We start from the raw sequence: 12,120 nt of genomic DNA, 5'->3' as shown, positions 1-12,120 counted from the left end.
CTTAACATTGGACCATTTACGTATATTATAAATTGCATTATATCTATATATTATACTATATTACCTATCAAACAGCCAAGTAAAACTGAGGAAATCAGTTGTTGCCAATAAATAATGTACATGTACGAGATGTTATTGGAAAGCGACCTGTATGTTACAATTTTATTGGAAATTCACGAAATAGGTATTAATTGTGTGAAACATGTATATAGCTTGAACGCTAATAAAAATACCTAGAAAAGTGTAAGCATCCAAAGAAAATATGTATCAATTAAGGTTAAACTCGTAAGATATTTAAACCTCGAGTTATTATCATTTTGAATAAAAGAAAGCAGACTCAAAATTCAAAACTGAAAAAAGGAGAAGGAGAGAGACTGATATTGTAAAAGTAAAACCATAATTGTATTAAAACACTTTATTACGCTAAACAAGTACATAACAATAAGAGAATAGAATAAATGTGTACAAAGGCGAACTCATCCCTTTAAAGGATCTCTTCCAGCTGACCGCTAAGCAACTGAGAGAGATACTAGGAATAGTGTAAATATTCCAAGGTTATATTGTTAAATAATGTTTATTGTTGAACTGTTGAGAAATGAATATATCCACACCTCGCCGAGTTTCTTCCGCCGGTTCTTCTCGGGTCTGAGGTTAACGCTGTTTTCCGAACCGGTGGTAGTATGTCGGAATTAGAATCTAAATTAACCTAGCAGTTATAAGATAAACAGATGTGAGATGACTGAACTATTGTTGCATGGCTAACGCAAAAAATAAATTAAATAAATCATTATAAAAAGGAAGAGATGTGACGTTTATACAATAAAAGTGCAATGCGAACTACCTGCAAGTCGACATTCTGTTGTCAACTGTCATGGCGTACAGGCGGGTCGGGGAGCACACGTGACTGAGTGAACTGAGTTTTATTTATCACCTTGTAATACAACAGAACCTAGACGTCACACTAGTAAACAATGTGAGTCTGTTTTAAATGTTATCAAACACACTTTTGATGTACACTTCCCAGTGAAGAAATGTCCCGTAAAAAATCGTTCCAGTGTGTGGGCCAATGACACTTTGCGACAATTACGTAATCAGATTCGTCTTTGTAAACAAAGGTTATCTATGGGTAATGTTGATGTGTATTTCCACTTGTTAGGACTCGAGTCCCGTTATTCCCTCGAACTAAAACAGACTCGAACAAAGTACATAAATAAACAAATAGCATTATGTGACAACATGTGTCGGGGTGTGTGGCGTGTTATAGCGTCCGAGACGTGCAATAACAACAAATGCGGGAGCGGAGCGCTAGACGTACTCGTGAGCAGGTCGGAAGGCGACTGCACTGAGGCGCGTGCGACCGCTGCCGCGCAAGCGCTAAACCGGTATTACACTACTGCAAATGCCAACAATCTGAAACCATGTCCTAGGGATGCGCTCGCTTACCTAGAAATATACTTACCGGCTGAGCTCTTAGAGTTTCAATTTAGACCTTTTACCCTCGACGAAATTATTCAGACATTAAAGCAAATAAAGTGTAAACCATCTAAAGATAGCAACGATATGACTACTAACATACTCGGATATCTCCCACCCGCCTTAGTATCTTTATTACTGAAGTTGTTTAATGATTGCGTCTTCGCAGGGGTGTACCCTGATCCTCTCAAAATTATTAAAATTCAACCTATCTACAAGGGAAAAGGCGAGATGCATATTCTTAAGAACTTTAGGCCTGTCGCGCTGATACCGATTATCTCCAAAGTCTTTGAGAAATTACTAAGTAAGCGGATTATGAATCACCTTGTAGATAATAACATCCTTAATAAACACCAATACGCGTACCAAGCGGGACGGTCGACGGTGAGCGCGGCGCGCGACTTGAAGGCGCGGGTGCTCGCCCATCTCGACGGCGGGCGGCATGTCGCAGCCGTCTTTTGCGACTTGTCGCGCGCCTTCGAGATGGTTGATCACCAGCTCCTTCTACAAAAAATGTGGTGCTATGGGGTGGGGGGTCACTTTCACAAATTAATTGCGTCGTTTTTAAAAAACCGAGTGCAGCGCACCCACGTCCTAAACTGCAAGTCCAGTCTGGATCCCACAGGCGAGTGTGCCGTGCCCCAGGGATCCACGATTGGTAATTACCTATTCCTGTTGCTTGTTAATGACATCACGGCTGCTAGCTCCGATGCTGAATACGTAACTTACGCAGATGACACTTGCATCATAGTCAGCGATAGTAGTATTGAAAATCTTACGCTAAAACTGACTCATGATGAGTCATGTTATGACCCAGATATCAAGGTGGTTCCGTGCCAACGGTATGTTGTTAAATGTGGACAAGACCAACTTGATACATTTCCAACTTAGAAAGTCCCAAACAGAGTTAAAAATAAGTATTGACAACACCCCAATACCTCAAGTTGACCAAATTAAATACTTAGGCTTTATTATTGATGCTGGTCTGACGTGGTCAGCCCACATAGACATTATGTGCGACAAGTTATCTTCGGCAGCCTTCGCACTATCGAGACTGGCCCCGACACTTTCAGACGAAAATATGAAAAAAGCATATTACGGCTATTTTCACTCGATATTGATTTATGGTGTCGATCTGTGGGGGACAGCGGCTGATCGCGAGCGAGTGTTCAAGCTCCAAAAGAGAGCAATACGAATAATCGCGGGGAAACCTTACGACCACTCAGCACTGGCCTTATTCATTAAATATAAAATCCTAACTTTACCTAGTGTCTACATTTTAGAAGCATGTAAGTATGTTAGAAGTAATCTCAGCTCGTATAAAACCCGTGAGCAGCAGTCAGGTAGAAGCACGCGCGGGGGAAGTCTGCTTTTGGTCCCGCCCCATACTACCGCTAAAGCCAGGAAATCCGTCGGTGTGTTAGGAGTCAAATTATTCAACGCGTTACCTGCCGACATCAGAGATGCCCCTAGTGACATCACATTTGCTAATAAAATCAAAAAAATATTATTAGAAATGGCCTGTTACACCATCGATGAATTTTTCGATAAAGTGTCATCGATCCACACACAAAATGTAAATATGTAAATTGTAAAGTTCATGTTTGCAGTAGGTATTTTAGTGTGAAATTTATTATTGGCATTTTTTGGTCGCTGTGAAATACTGTTAATATAAAACTATTATTTATTGAATTTTTCTGATGTCTACATTGTATGTACTTTGATTTTTAATTTATAATTAATGAATTATGATTGACATATGTATTTTTGACGTGTAATTAATTATCTTTATCAATAAAAATATGAATATGAATATGAATTACACGAAAAGTTGCAGGACCTCTAAACAACCTTTTTTATTTTTAAAAGATATGAACTTGGTGCGCTGAGATTGGTTGAGTGTCAATCAATGCATGGAAATTAAAAGTGTAGCATTGTCGGACTCTTAGTTCAGGTATATACCGGGTGTGGCCTGTAACATGAGCAAAAAATTAAACTGTAGGCTGTACTCCTCATACTGACCAACATTTGTTCAGCGACTTTAAAAAATAACTTGTGGTTTGATTTTTAATACACTTTAAAGTTTATTCTAAGACGCAATGTATTGCGAATTTTGTTATGTTTAAGGCGTGACAAGCAATGTCAATCACAATGATATGGCGTGGCGATGGCGTCCATTGAAGATAATATTTATTTTGTATGAAAAATAGATAGTCTAAATACTTCATAATTTTTAAAAGTTGTTGAACTAAAGTGTCACGGTTTGAGGAGTACAATCTATGTTTTAATTCTTTGCTCGTGTTACAGGCCACACCCGGTATAGCAGCGCTTTTTTCTACGATTTATACTATCTAATGCCACATTTTCGAGCAATGGCGTTAAAAATCAATTTTAAACTTCAACAACCGGAACAATGGAAAGTTTTCCTCATTTCCTGGTTACCTCACATCCTCATACACTAGTGGAGACTCTAACTCATCGCGATCGCTCCCCAGGCGGAGGTTACTCAACGTAATTATAGAGGAGCAATGGTGGTGTCCCGTCGCAGGGTCATTTGTTTATGCTATAAACTCGTTTCTTAGGTTATTTAGTAGTTCATCGGGCTACTGGAGCGGTGTTTGAAGTTCAAATGTTAAAATTTAATTCGATATACAATCCTGTATACTGAAAACCGTAACAAAAATAGTGTAGATCTGTTTAAGGACATATTTGGTAACGTGTTCTGATTAGAAAACAGTACAAGATTTTTTTTTATTGTAGATTATACCTAGATCGGGCGGGATTCAACGAGCAAATTTTTAATTTTCATGAAACCAAACACTTTTTTCACTGTAGAGTTTTTCCATATTCGCATTTTGCCAAGACTATATATAAAATAGAAAAGTATGGCACAAAGCAGTAAGCACTTATTTAATATACAACTAAAACGTCTTGTTTAGCTGGAGCGCGACACAAACGCTTATTTTACGACTCCGCGGGGACCCTTCTTTTTCAGCCCGGCAACAGTGGACTTTAATGGAGTCACATTTAAATCGCGACATTTGGGAAAGGGAAGTGGTTTAGAATCGGTCGAGAAAATCCTAAAATGGTTAAGTAACTAAATTAGGTGTTCAGACAAATTGAGAACCACAAAAAACTTTTTCACCACACCAACTCGTAAACGCTCTCTTTATTATTCAAACTGATGAGAAAGTTGCATTTTATCCACGAGACAGGCTAACGGCTCGATTCGAAAAATGAATTAGATTTCTACTAGACTTCAACAAGTTACGATACGGATAATTTAAAGATATTTGTAAGATAGATATGTCAAATTTGACGTTTCCGCGATTCTGGAGGTCCTCTTGAACGATTTCGACAAGTTATGACTTAGATATCCAAGTCACATCAAGTCGATATCTAATGTAGATCTATTTGATCTCTAAATCGTCTCAAGATCTTGTGATTATCTCGAAATCCGAATAGGCCTGTAAGTAATATTATGCAAATTTTGAGTTGTTTCCTCATGTTGGCTGGTTGAACTGACTTCTAGCTGATGATTTTCAATGATAAATGATTAAGTAGGTTTATCTGGATTTAATTTGTAATATTTTATAGTTAGTAAGTATTTTCCTTATGTTGGTACGGTGAAAAATATTGTGTTTCACTCGGTAGAAAAGTTGGCAAAAATGTATCTAATTAGATTTTTTCTTGAAACAATTACTTGTGACTAATAGAGAATATTAGGCAAAGCTCTGCGTAGGTGGCACATACAGTAAACAAACCATATTGACACATGGCCTACCGCGAAACAAGAAAATCGAAATTTCGTTATCTAATCTCTCTATCACTCTTGCATATTCGAGCGATAAAGAGGCAGATAACTAAATTTCGATTTTCGCTTTTACCGGTAGACCCTCGTTAACAAACCGCCTTGATGCATCAATGTCATATTTTATTGCCTGTGATAACTTGTCAAAAAACAGTTTAAGGCACAGTATGTATAAGTTAGTCTATGAATTTACTGAGTCTGTAGTGCTGCACTCTGGCGGCAGAACATTGCAGTAATATCCCCTATTGCTCTGTTATAAAAAAATTAAGACGAATTTCCATTATATTGACTAGAATAAGCAATATGATATCATGGTTTGTAGTCTCTTTAGATCATTAATAGATTGTTATAATGCATGCAGTAATGAAGCTTCAAATAGAAATAGAATAATAATTATGTAAGTTGATCAATATTCAGTCATACGGCACCAGCGACAGGGAAAGGTGCAGAAAAAATTGGAATTCAATCGTAGAATTATCCAGAAAAAGTCACTTTACAGCACTTAGTCATAAAGTGATCAGTAATTGTCTGTCAGTATACTTAGCAGTGATATTTTGAGTTTCAGCTGATGTCTATTTTCAGGTTTGTTCAGGCAAGTATACAATGCCAAGGTTATTTGTTTTTGTTACTACGAGTCTCCTAAGCTAACTGCGTTTTTACCTACATAAATAAAACAACGCTGATATATAACATTTTAAACTCTCGCGTTTTGTACACAAATTTAATGTAACGTAAAACAATGAAATTGTATCGCGGTGAACCCGTTTGTGTAATTAAATAACGCTGATATACTTTTATCGTTATTGACATACTTAAAGAATTTGGCAAACTATAAAATACACCTATACATTTTTCCAAGATTCCGGCAAATTCTTTTTTTGACAAGAGTGCTGTTCTTTTTAGATAAGCGCATCCACACAGTTTTTTTTTTAATATTCTATCTAGGTTAGTAAATAAGTTATTATTGCTAGTTTTATTTGTAAAAAAATACTATTTACTATATTGTTCTAACTAGTCCTAACAATCAATAAAAAAAAACAGAAGTTCATCATGCTTTACAAGCTGTGCTGATCCATACTTTGTCACCGGATTGTTTCCAATTTGTTCATTAATTAGTACTAGAAGGTTTTAACAGTACATATCGTGCTCCATTCTGACACCCTGTGCAATAATTTATTTTAAGCACATTACGTAACTACGTCGAAAATTTAAAGGACCATAATTATGTATTGTAAAACGTTGTAAGATGCACGTGCAAATAGGTAATTCCCAACTCGTGTCGATTTAAAACACTCCCTTCGGTCGTGTTTTAAAATACGCCGCTCGTTGCAAATTTCGCACTTGTATCGTAAATAACTATTATTTTTCAGTAAAAATGTACAAATTAGCGAACGCTAAGATCTCCAGCGGGCGATTGTCATTGGCAACATTACTTCGCATCCGTGTTCTCCTGGGCCACTATTGCCCCGTCAGCCCTCGCGTCATATTGCGCATCTTCTCTTGGATCTACTGCCTTTTACTACCTCACTTACTTTGCATTCATGCGGGAGAATATTTGGCTGGCCGCGGGGCTTCAATCTTTCTCATATTATCATTAATGATAGAATACTGTTCCAATGGTCTTCTATCGTTACTATCAGAACAAACACATTTTATTAAATTCCTAAAAGGAGTCGAGCTGATAGATAACGAAATGGGCTTCGATCATCTACCTTTAATAACGCCAGCAACGGGATATATATTTTCCATAATACTAGTTACACAAACATTTATTGGGTTCACACGTGTTTTTATTCTTAGAAATAGCATTTATTTTGTATTGTCTTCGACGATAATGACGCTGGCATCCGCTCTTAATTGCTTATTGTCATCTTTGCCTCTCGATTTGCTACGTCTCCGTATAAGGTTGCTTCGACAAGCCTTGGCAAGTAACTTGAGCCTATCGATAAATAATACAGAGGATAAAATAAAAATACTTTGGGATAGCTTAAGATTGTACAAAAAGTTGATTGACAAAGTTACCAGTACATTCCACTGGCATAAACTGCAGGTGAGAACTGTTTTCTTCTTTATTTGTGTTGTTGTTGTTGATGTTGTTGTTGTGGTTGTTGTTCAATGGCTCAGTGACCCACAAAGGATCTTGGAATCTGACACAAGAGAATGCCACTCTGCCCATTCTGCACCACTTCTCGCCAGTTAGGTACCCCCGCCCCGCTACCCTTTGTCCGTTGGGTTATTGTGTAATTTTTATTTTAGGCCTATCAAGACAATAGACTGTGCAAAGAATTACAATTTTTATTCTCAGAAAAGGGTGAGAGTTTTGCGAAGATAAGGAAATATAAAGAAAAACAAAGTTTTCTACAAACAGAAATTTGTGTTATGCATCTTTTACAATCAGATTTAATTAAATTATAGCATTTACTAATTTATTTTATGTTTTCAGATAACTATTACCACGTGTTGCTGTTTCTTTTCATTTATTATAAACGGTTATTATGTTTCCTTAGCATTGAAATATTCCAAAGATGTGAGTATAGATAATCGTCTTAGTTCAAGGAACGCGTAACATCAATGAAAAAAGTTCAAAGTATATATGTAGGGGAGTCCGGGTATGGTTCTTTCAAAGGTTGACTATCACAGCAGCAGCCCACCAACAACAAACCACCAGCAGCTATAAAAGCCGTAAAAGTTCATCGCCTCATGAAATAAAACTATTGAAACGGATTATATCGCGTATATTGAATTAATATTTACACATCCCGACGTTTCGAACCCTTTATTTCATCGACTCATTTATTAGGTAAAGAAAGAGGTCTCTTCTGATCTTTCGACACCGAATTTAGAAATTAAAGACAAAAAAAAATATTTTATTTATTCCTACAGAGTGGAGTCGGAGTCGATAAAGTGTATACCATAATTGGCTTTGTTTTGTTTACCGCACCATCTTGTCTACCAGCGCTTTTCTGCGAGCTAGCTCATCGGGAAGTCGCTAAACTAAAAGCTGCCGTTGGTAACTTGCTGCTCCTTTGCGAAGGTATCATTCCTTATTTTAACGCCTTAGGTACTAATGTACAAATGTTATGATTTTGGAAAAGTATTGTTAATATAAACCGACGAACTGAAGTGAATCGATCGACTGAATCGAATATAAAAAGGGTTGAAAAAGAAGCCTTGTTTTCGACTAAATTTCTATATTTTTTACAAAATCTATATTTTTGAACTTGGATTGATAAAATATTAAACAATGTTTTATATATAATTATTATATGATAAATATTGTTTATGTTTATGCACAGATGATGAACTACAATCGGAGCTGCAGCTAGCGGTTGAATATTTGGATCATCGTCCCTTCAGAGTGTCCATCTACCAAGTGTGGTCTCTCGACGGCTCTTTCATACTAACTTTCGTCGGCCTCTGCACCACCTATCTTATCACCATCGTGCAGATATTTGGCATCATTTAGTTTAAAGTCATTCATTATCCTCCGTCCTCCATCATCGTCGATATCATTATTAGCTAACCTTAGTTGACGGCACTATTTACAACACCATCATTTGGATTCATTAAAATTATTATTAACAGGTTATAATTACGGATTTCACATAGTTTTTTCGACTTAATAATACGTGAGTAACGAGTTGAAAATAATTATAATATTATGTTCGAGTTTCACAGAGGAGTTCTATAGTTAGAACTATTTGGATTGTTAGATTGCTACTTATAGTCTATCACCATGGTAGGTTTTGTAATATTATAAAATATGTAGATAGAAGGATTAATTAATGTCTAATTGAGTTTTGTGGGATTCAATGTACACCCTCGCCGTAAATATGTAATTTTGCACCCTTGTGACACAATCTACTATTTAAGTTTAAAGATAATGTAGTGTTTCTAGATTCTAATTACATACTCAAATCAAAAAATAATAATAAAGTAGTGTGATTTGTCCCATTGATGTATGAAAATGCCACCCAAATTTACCCTTTCACACACTTATTTGCAAAATACAATGAACAGTAATGAAAATAAGTCACCTACTAAGGAACATTCTATGAAGTGACCCGTTCCTCTGCTCTTGAGTATAGTTTAGAACTCATGTGTAGTATACTGGAACGGATGCAGGTGGCTGTGGCATGCCTCTAATGTATGTTGATGTCCTAAAACTTCTTACTTCTTGCTAGTTCTGGACAAAACAAACGTCAGGAAGCGTTCTAAACATAATGTCTCTTTACACTGATTTAAATTTTCACGATTATTAAACATTATCAAACTGCACAACGGGACTTCATCGCGTATTTAAGTTTTAAGATTCGTGGTCTTCTCCGAGACCACGAGGACAACGCCGTCCTCGAAACGTCGGAGGTAAATCTTAAAACTTAAATACGCGATTAAGTCCCGTTGTGCAGTTTGATAATAATGTCTCTTTATCCTGTACTTAAGGCAAAACTGACCATAGATACTAATGAGATGCGCGCCATTCACCAAGGCGATCAATAAGGTCAAATCAAAACCATTTAAAAACAACAGCCACAAGTTGTAAAATCTAAATCAACCCTGATATTATGATCATTATAAACTGGAAAATTAAAAAGAAAAAGTGCGAAGGAGAGTGTGAAAAAAAAGACGGAAATTGCAAAATGTTGGTAATGTACTGCAGAAATAACTCCTCCTCCAATGTTCCAGTTGATAATACAGGAAAAAAATTCAAGACCCCCGAAAACCTGGAAGACGTTCCTCGTGACTCAAAAACCGCAGGTGCTGTTCAAGGTGAGCACCAAATTACTGTTTCGAGCTGCAGCGTTAAAAGTAAAAATAGCCCTGATGATAGCCAGCATCTGGCAGGAGTAAAAGTGACCAAGCCTTCCTGATAGGATGATGATGAAACTTCTGTTGAATTATATAATCTGTTCTGTTGGATAAGTCTACAGAATTTAACAACTTATCAAACCAAACAACTCGCCGTCACAATAAACTCACTCGCAGTTGCTCGACTCGTTAACGAAACAAAGCTGCTGCTGGACCAGAAACATGCAAAAAATAAAAACGAATGATCGCTATTTTAATTTCATTTTATTCAGAGACCAACTGATGTCATTATTGTTAACACAAATAAAGCTTAAATATATGGTTAGTACTATACAAAGTTGTGAAGCAAAACTTTCGTTATTTATATTATATAAAGAAGTACGATTTTATTGTTTGACGTTAAAATATAAATCAGAACTAACATAAACGAAAGCTATTTTTCTGATTCATACGCTTTAGTCTTAAGGAACGCATTATTTTTTTATTACATTATGATCTCAAACTGCACCCAAATTATGTATTGTGAAAAACGTTAATACCTATTGAGACAATATTTCATTTATGGAGCAAAATATGTAAGGTTCGGCTGTCTAATATTGTTCGAGGATCCACACTTATAGTAGAATAAGGTAAAATTAGATTTTTATTATAAAACCATGAAATCATTACTGCATCCGATCCATCAGGTGGCATTGGATGGTTTTAACGATATGCGTAACATTGTATGATTGATATTTTTTACTATTAGCTCGTCTTTCGCTGAACCAATATAATTTGGCCACGGTAGTTGCAGTGCCGATTGAATGTTTGTGTGACAAATGAGTTGCAGTATTTTAGGAACAATACTGATAATAACTAGATTGTAATATTGGCAATATAATTGTAATAATATTCGCCTAGCAATCCTCCAATTTTTAGGAGGCCGATTCTGACTTGTCATTTTGTTAAGATTTTGATCTTGTTATGACAAGACTTGCGAGTGTGAGTGAGATGCACTGCGAGTCATGTCAAGGTCGTATTAATTAAAAGAACAATTACACGCTTCCTCAAAGAAAAACCAACTTAAACTCACGTCATAAATTTCCCTTCACAGTCCCCGTTAAACCAGCATTAAGAAATAAACCTTAATTTTAACTTTGGACCGTTAAAACAAAGCTGCTCACTGCTCAACAAAACATTAACAGCATAAAATCAGTTGTAAAATAGTCTAAGAGCTCGCTCCAGAAAAGGTGTACAATTTATAAACATTGGGGACCTTTTACAACTGTATTATACTGTAGTAGTGATTTGTTTTTAACATTATTATAATGTAATGTTTACCCAGGTACTGCTGTTATATTTATGAATGTTGCAAAGTATTTGTCATGTCACTATGAACTGATGTCACTACAATTGGCTTGTGAAAGAGCCCTTGAGACGCCCATAATTTTTTTTATTGTGCGAACAAGGGAACTTCTCTACAACTAAGCTACATTCGTTTTCACAGACTTTGTTGTGACAATGTGTGGAATTTCCGTCATAAACATCAAATTCCTACGAAAATATGTCTTTTATAGTAGCACTTTGTCCAAAAATAGTGCAGAGTTAGCTTAGATGGACTCTAGATACGAGTAGCACACTTTTCATAAATCGCGTGGACCGCTGACAGTTGTTCATCGGTGAAGGTCTGAATAGGGGGCCAGTGAATGGGATTGTAGCCAATTGAAAAACTTTTAACCAACTAAGGCAACGGCTAGATGTTATATTTTAGGAGTGTACGGAGCTGAAGACATAAGTGACCCGTGCTTAGTGTTTGCAGGGGAGGGGGGGGGCAACTATCTCTGCAGCTTACTGTATATAGGTACCTATGACTCAGTAAGCAAGTTTTTTGAGTGTTCCGCCGGTAGCGCGGACTATTTATATCTACCTTTGTTCGAATGCAAGCTCCCGGCCTATACCCACTTACAGAAGGGAGATAAAAACATAAATAATGGCGGCGTTTGACGGCCAAAGTTGGATGTAATCGTTGAGGCCCGAAATGTGACTCC

The 12,120-nt window shown here is 36.6% G+C and overlaps 1 protein-coding gene and 1 long non-coding RNA gene across 2 annotated transcripts in view; one reads left to right on the top strand and one right to left on the bottom strand.

The window, feature by feature from the left end:
* The window catches only part of LOC134797819 (uncharacterized), a 644,098-nt gene that overhangs the window by 196,723 nt on the left and 435,255 nt on the right, over positions 1 to 12,120 (bottom strand). The window lies entirely within an intron of this gene.
* On the top strand, positions 6,867 to 8,760 carry LOC134797821 (uncharacterized). The gene is made up of 4 exons (XR_010145112.1): positions 6,867 to 7,334; positions 7,728 to 7,811; positions 8,168 to 8,318; positions 8,581 to 8,760. It is a non-coding gene; the product is annotated as an uncharacterized LOC134797821 (long non-coding RNA).

Source organism: Cydia splendana, chromosome 15, assembly GCF_910591565.1.
Source record: "Cydia splendana chromosome 15, ilCydSple1.2, whole genome shotgun sequence".
In the NCBI taxonomy this organism is placed as follows: Eukaryota; Metazoa; Arthropoda; class Insecta; order Lepidoptera; family Tortricidae; genus Cydia; species Cydia splendana.
Note: the sequence above shows the minus strand (reverse complement) of the source record. Positions and strands in the feature narration are given on the sequence as shown.